The sequence below is a fragment of the Thalia democratica genome, chromosome 7, assembly GCF_965202585.1.
Source record: "Thalia democratica chromosome 7, ktThaDemo2.hap1.1, whole genome shotgun sequence".
NCBI lineage: Eukaryota > Metazoa > Chordata > Thaliacea > Salpida > Salpidae > Thalia > Thalia democratica.
In genome coordinates, this window is record NC_139171.1 from 58364978 (window position 1) to 58373371 (window position 8394).

Below are 8394 nucleotides of genomic sequence, written 5' to 3' on the forward strand. Positions count from 1 at the left end.
ATTCTTTATTTATTGACTTTATTTTTATGCATGCTTTAGCTTACTAAATTTAGAGAATGCTCTAAAAGTTTTAACATGACACTGATTTATAATATGCAAATAATTTGGTACATACAATGCCTTCAATTTTTAATATTTAAGCTGTTAAAAGAGCCTGAGTCGAGATTTTGTGTTTTTGCTGTGCTATTTGTTAATAAACTATGAGATTATTCATTTTATTGTTAAATTGTTAACGCTCATATAAATAATTAGTTTAAAAACTTAGTGCAATGTTATTGGATATTAGTTTTTAAGCTGTACAACATTTAATTGATTAGTAACTTATACCACGAAATAATACCAAACTTATTCAAGGTGAAATGTTGCTTATTTTTATTTTATTACTCAGGCAAAATCCTCATTTATGATGAAATCGTTTATAAGTTATTTAAAGTAATTTTATTAAATATTCTATAAGTACAGTAGAAATATTTTACTTTCAAAACGAAGATTAGTGAAAGTCGTGCGATGAGTCAAATGCATAGTTAGTTGCTTCATAAATATATAAGAACCAAACCAATAGTTAAACATATGATTATTAGAGGTTATTTTTTCTGCAAAAACGCTGGAAAGACCATTTATGATTTAGAAATACTGTGTACTTTTGTCATTTCACATGTAATCACAATAATTTTATTTTTAAAGACATTAAATACAATTAAATAAAAAATATACTTTTTAAGATTTTATACATAAGTTCAAACTATTTCATGGCGATCGAATTACTGATTTGGGAAGATTTTTCATGTCTCTTATTATGTTTTGAATAGTGAACATTTTTCAATACAATGCTGTAATATTGATTTCGCGCTATACAACCCGCTTAACTGCTAATCTCTGAAACATGTTTCTACTTTCTCAGATACTTAAGGAGCATAGTTGAGCACTTCAACGTGGTAAGTTTTGGATGCGACTTCAAGGGGTTTTGCTGTTTACCTATGAATATGAACTGAACAGATTTGTTATATTAATAACTAATTAATTGTTTTTTTTTTTCGAACGCTATTTTAATATACTGGTTTTAAAAATATGTTCCAAGCATTATGAACTGGTTTATTGAATAAAAGTTTAGTACCTTAGTAGAGTTTGTAAAGATATCAAACAGCAAATTTCCGAACAGATTTTACTATGATCTAAATTAATAGCTCTTTAAGAACTTTTTGTTGAGTTTGCTAGTAAATACTTCGTTCTTTGATAGACTCTATTAAAAAAAGTAATAAAAGTATTTTTAGTCCATCCACGAATCAGATACAGCCTGTTGCTACTGACCTTAAAAGTTTTAATTAAAAGATTCACTAACAAAGATAAACTCAATTATTATATATATAGAATTTATGAAACAAATACTTACAAAAGTTTTAGTCTCACACTTAGCAATAAAAATTACTTCATTTTAAAAAACATTTGATATCAGTTTTTATTAGATTGCTTACATTTTTTATAAGTATTCGTCGAAAAATTTACTCATTCAAAAAGTCAATGCTTCTCTACAAAAAAAGGTAATAATGACATCTTTTTTTAATTAAAAACTACCTCATAAATACATAGTAAAATCTAGTTCATTTCAGCTATTTTTTATCAAAGACGTACAATAGAACAAGGTTAAAATGCAAATAATTCATATTATCAAAAAACAATCTAGCTGTAAGTATCTAACGAGGTAATAAAGCTAAAATATTAAGTTAATTAACATTAAAGAACTCGAATATGCATTTGAAAGTATTGTTTTTATAATAAAGAAGTTAAAAAACTTGTAAGTTCTTGTTTTTGTCTCATTGAAATATGCTTTTTTTTAATCTGTATTTCTAACAGTATTGATTCTCTTTACAGTAAAATATACCAACAAAAAATTAACTCCAAACTTGAGAAAGTTTTATTTTCAAAAACTTCTATGAAAACTATTTATAAAAACTTTCACTAGTTAAATTAGTTCACTTATCACAACTTTGCTCTTTGAGTTAACATTTTAAAACTGCTTTTAATTCTTTCTATTGAAAACCGCTGAATGAACAGCGTTTGTTAACACTTAATAGTTCAGTGTTCTCTTCATTAAGGTACGAAAAATATTCAATTTTTAATTTAAAAATTGAACCCATAAAAATAAAAATCAATGACTAATAGCAACAACTTTTTAAGAGAGCTTCTACATTTAGGGTTTTAGTTGTTTTATGAGTAAATTGGTACATATTAGATATTGATTTCTCAATAAGTGTTTTATTTTAATCATTTAAATCTGAATATTTTGATACGTTTTGACATTTATATAGTTTATATTTATAACTATTAAACCTTCGGCTGAGAAAGAAAAATAAGTTAAGAATTTTTTAGTTTTTTTTATTATTTTTAAAGCATAGCAATACAGATATTAGAAACTTATTTTTAGTCTTCAGAAACTTACATCAAATTAAAAAAAAAAAACTTTTAAATACTTGTTTTTTATAAACTTTTAAAGATACTTAGCCAAAAATAAAAGACCAAATAACATTACAGGCTCAATAAGTAAAATTTTTATGAACAAAACTTATAAACTTATAAGCTTAAACTAGTTAATATTTAATTGATGAAGCAAAAAAAACTTATATGAGTATTTTTTGTAAATACTGTTTTAAAACAACAAATTTAAGTGAAAAACTGTTTAAATAATTTTTGAAAATATCGATAAAAGTTGTTTTCAGTTAAAAAACTAAATTAGTGTTTTTGTATTGAAAAAGCATAAAAGTACTTCAATTAGTTATATACTTTTTTCATAACGATTTTTTTATTTTTAGTTTTTTAAAAGTGTAATAAAGTTTCTAGATTTGAAAAATAGTTACAATATTTAAAAAAGGTCTGTAATTTAGAGGTCTGCAGCTTTTTATGAGGAAAGCAACAAAATTAATGGAAAAGATTTAACAAAACACAGTATTTTTGAAATTTTTTATTTTGAATTCAAAAAACAATCTATATTGTAATAAATGAGTACTACAAAAAAAAAGGAAACGGTTTAGTAACAAGCAAAAAAAAGTGTATATGTAAGCTTTTGTTATAAAAACTTCTACTGCATTTGTTTATATAAGCTAAAAAGCACCTTTCGGGGTGAATTTTTTTTTTTAAGGACAACATTTGGTCCGCGGGCTGAAGGATTTCGATCCCTGCTATAAAGCATTGAACTCTTTTTTTTTAATTTGTTAAAATAACAAAAAATCTGATTCACGTTACTAATATTTTTAGTATTATAAGGCCGGTGTCTGAAAGTTAAACTCTCAGACATAAATCTTAGATCAATCAGTGCTTTTTAGTTTTAAAAATTACCTGTGAAAACGAAGATATTCTTGCTTTAAGGTTTAACAAAGACTTTATGTTTAATATTTAATTTTTTTGACTTTTTAGTACGTTTTTTTTCTATAGATTATTTATGAGTTTTTACTAGTTATGGACGTGAATGTACTTGTTTTTAAATTTATAATACGAAACAAACGAGTTAGGAGTCAAACTAAAGTAACTTAAATCTAGTAAACAAGTATACAATTTTTTATTTTAAGACCATTCTCCTTTGTAGCTAACATTTTAATTAGCTACTGAAAATATAAAGTGAACCTTCTTAAACGTACACTTAGCTTTACACTGACTGAACAGGAGTACAATTTTATCAAGTGATTTTTTTTTCAACGTAGAACAACAAATAAGTTTTATCAGTTACTGTGTTAAAGCATACACAATTTTTATAATTTTAAATAATACTTACAAAAAGTGACCATTTGGTACAAACGTATTTAAGTTGTTGTGTTTGACAATCGCCTGATTTTAAAAGTGTAACTGCTCTAAGTTTAGTTTTAAATTGTAATTAAAACTTTCAGTTGTTGATAAGTAAAATTAGTAACATCATAGTCATAACTATCGTATTACACAGCTTACAAGCACAATTAAAATACGCCAAAATTGGATTAAAATTATTTTTTTTTAATAAAGATAAATTTTAAAAATACTATAAGTTTTATTTAACAAGATTTAACTACTATTTTAAATAATACAGACCATTATTAATATTTTTTGTCTAAGTAAACCAAATAAGAACTTTACCTAATAAAGTTGTTTACATGCTTTCATTGCCGAAATATACTTTTCGGTTTCAGTTCTATGTTTAATGACCAGTTTAATAACGACTGAAGCTATTTTATATGATATTAACTAAGTTTTAATACATTATTCTCTTGTTTTCTCATTTTATCACATAATTGCAGCTAGGTAAACTTTATTCAAAACTTATATGTCTGTTTTGTTCTGCTATTGAGAATAAAACAAGCTTTATATAGTTTCTAATAAAGTTCAAGTACAACTCTTTTCACTGATGTGCTGGTTTACTAAAATAATTCGCTACTTAAAAACAACTTTATAAAGATTTTTTTGTTGAACTGAAATTTACAGTTTTAATCCTTAACCTTGCGTTGCATCTATTCTAAAATGTTCAAACTAAAAATCATACTTATTACTTTACATTGATCTAAAAATAAAAGCAGTTTAATTTATAAATTTTATTCCACCAAGAAAAAATAATAAAACCAAATATAAGAATAAACATAGGTTAAAAAATAAAAAAGAAGGACAAATGATAACAAAAACAACAGTTCAACTGTAAATTATGACGTAACATTGAAATTTTTTCACTTTTAAACTAGAAACCAGGGTTGCCAAGGTGCTAATAATACTACGAAAACCAAACACTGGGTAAAAGTTGTTTTCAACAAAAATATTGATATTTTTTTAATGTTTATTAATTGACAAAAATAAACAAATAGCTGTAAATTATCATGGCGACCCAGGAAATTGATTAAATAATCGTAAATAATCGTGAACAACCCTGAGATGTGAACGCGAACAGCTAATTTGGGTACCCCGGGTAGTAGCGGCTCGATTCTTCCACGTGATCGAGCGTTATGACGTCACTGTCGTCCTCCAGAGCATTCTGCATGCTCATCCCCAAGAGGACTTTCACGAAGGTCACCGCGTTTTGAATGAGAAACTGTGAAAAAATAATTTGTTTTTTAGGTAAACGCTTCAAGCTAAAGTTTTAGCATGGTTCAAAATTAATTAGGTTTACTTTTAAGCACAACTTTTAACAAGCTTAGAAAAATGGCTGTTTAAGAAAAATAAATCAAGTTTTTTTAGAAGTTTCCAAACTTTTTAACTGCCCGTTGAAAAAATAGTGACAGACGTTTTATCGATTAAACATTTTTTTTAAATAATTTTTTTCTTATTTTATCTCATTATTATAATCAAAATGTCTCACTCTGCTGGCGTCTTCTTCAATTCGAAAATTTCCCGCTCCGGGCCATTCGAATTGTCGGACCGTGCGGAACCTCGCCTCAATGTGGGGCACGTCCATGAGCTGGTCCAAAGTAATTAGAGGCGCTGAAATAGTTAAAAAATATTTTTCTGTACCTTTTAACAAAATTTAAAAGCAGTTTTGTGTTAAAGCAAATCTCACAAGTTACTAAAAGTATAATTCTATTTGATTTATAAAAATAGAAACTACTTCTTCAATTGACAATTCTAACCGCAAACCAAACTTTTAACTGAACAACAGCAACTGGAGAAGTTTTCTCGTTAGCTTTTTTTCATAAACAAATATAACTAAAACAAAGTTACCTTGTCTCATGTTTACAGCGTTGTCGGCAGCATTATCAGCACCGTTTGCAGGATCTAGATTCGCAGCATTATCATTGTTAGGTTGCGCTCGCTCGCTGTCTTCTCCATTGTTTCTGCCTTCACCCCCTTCTTCAGCATTGTTTCTGCTTTCACCCCCGTCTTCAGCGTTGTTTCTGCTTTCACCCCCGTTTTCAGCGTTGTTTCCATCCTCATCTCCATCCTCGTTGTTCTGGACGGCTCGCCCGTCGTTCCTGTTTCCGTTCACGTTGTCTCCGTCGCGTTCTTCAACGTTGTTTCCACCCGCGTCTCCTCCTTGGTTCTGAATAGCTCGCTCGTTGTTCCTGTTTTCTCCCTCGTTCACGTTGTTCACATCGCGTTCCAACACCTGGATGAGGTCGTCAAGGACCTCATCCATCTGAACTTGAATTTCGTCAATATCTAGGTTGATAGTACTGATGATTTCTTCTTGCATTTTCGTTTTGTTTGTTTTTCTTTAGCGAAATCTATGAAGTGTTTAGTTAAATTGATGTTATGTTAGTATGAATATTTAGTTTAGTTTCTTTTGTTTGTAAAATTAGAAATGCAATATTAAATGCAGTTTTGTTTTGTTTGTTCTTAAAAACCTAATAACTTTTATATAACATTGTTTTTTTTCGAATGACTTTGTTTTGAAAGTTTAACATAGCTTTGTTTGTTTGTTTAATAAAAAAAATAACAAGCTGCCGAACGCATGCTGTATATAATAAGCTAAATTTTTTGATAAGAAACTGATAATTTTTTGCGACGATAAGCTTAGAATTCTACAGCGATAAATTTTCAATTTACTTTGTTACAGTTTAGATTATTACAACTAAAGTTTTTTAAATGTTTAAATTTGAGTAAAAAAAATTAAGCAACATACTTTTAATTTAATCCTTTTAGGACCGATTTAATACTAACGTTTTTTTACTTCTATTCAAAGATTAGTTCGTTTTAGAAAATTTAAAGTATTCTAAAGCTTTTAGTAAAACTTTATTAATTTCCTGCTGTAAACCTTATATAGATTTTTATTTTAGTTTTTATTAATCAAAGTCTCAACTTTTTTATTTTTCTTATCTAACGCTCATACTTCTACTTTTGCCTTGAAAATAGTTTTTTCGTTTCTGCTCGAAAGCAGTTTCGTTATCCGTGCTTTTCAGCAGACTGCAAACTAAACACATCAGTAGTCAGTTGTGCAAAAGTTGAACACAGTATTGTATTACATTTATTTTGTTGTTTTGTTTTTCTTGTAAGAGTTCTTTGAATCATAAAAAGTTAGTTGTCAATATATATTTACTAAACAAACTAGGTAGAAATGTTTATAAAGGTAAAACTTACTTAAGTTTAATAGCACAATGAATAAAAGTGGAATTTTTTATATTTTAGTGTTACAAACTTAATATCTTTTCCTACTTAAATAATCAATTGTGTACATATGTACAAAAAGGCAAATGATAACTTAAGCTTATTAGAAAAGTTATTTAGAAAGATAATAGTTCTAAACACAAGCTGTGTGATTTTGGAAACCAAATCTTTCTTAACTACTTTGTACTAAAACCTTTGGTTAATACTCACAAAAGGACTTATTAATTTTGTATTTATCCGTTAAAGCTAGCCTAGTTTAACAAACTAATAACATAATATATTTAAAAATAAGAAAAGTGAACATTAAAGCATGTGTAGATACTTTTTAAGTTTTATTTTCAACTGTCTTGATAAGAAAAATTTCTCTGAAACGTTAACCAAACTTATCTAGACTAGTTCTTAACTATGTAAATATGCTTGCTTTCAATAAAATTATTTAAAGGCAAAAACTATTTGCCTCTGTAAGCTAAACTTAAGCTTGGTTAATCCTATTACTGAACTTAAAAGTGAACTTGTAAAGCTTTTTTCAAACTATAAAGCGTTCAAAAATTAACTTTTGCAAGTTGAGTTTGATTGGTTCTGTCCTACTATATATACTAAATTATTATTTATTACCATGTACGTCAGTTCCTTTATATTCTAGTTTTGTAAATGACATAATAATGTGCATAATGTTTGATAAAATTACATTTCCGCATTAATGCCGTATCTAAATTTGTTTGCAAAGTTTAAACTTAATATTAGAACTTAATTGAATTTATTTAAAGTAGTTTAGACGGAAGTATGTTTATATGATTTTGCTTTGTTTTGTTGTATAACTAATAATATAAGCTCGGGTGCAAAAAGTTTGCTAAACAAGTACGTTTTATTGTGCTTTATAATTGAATAAATATCTTTACTGCGATCTTTTACAAATAATGGCAAGTTTTTCTAGAAGACCGTCTCTATGCTTTTTTGGCTACAAGAATTTTGTGCGGTTTTTGTTTTGAGTTTTTCTTACCCCTAGTCTACTTTTAGCTGTTATGTAAGAATGTTTTAGAAGTATTAAAAGAACAAACAGACTTGACGTGACATCTTGCTGATCTTTTTACTTAAAACCAAGGAAAATTATTTTCCAAAGTGTACTAACTTCCTAAATTTTATTGATATTTATACTGAGAAAGCTTATGTCACAATGTAAGACTACTCACAAGAGGCTTCTCAAATGGTAAATTTATAGGTTTAATGAGAAAGAGAGGTTTATGGTCCAAGTGGATTTGAAATTTTAAGTTTTAATTCTTATTATATTCATTAAGATATCAACAGCCATGGGGCCCAAGATCACTGATACAAAATTAACATTTCTAC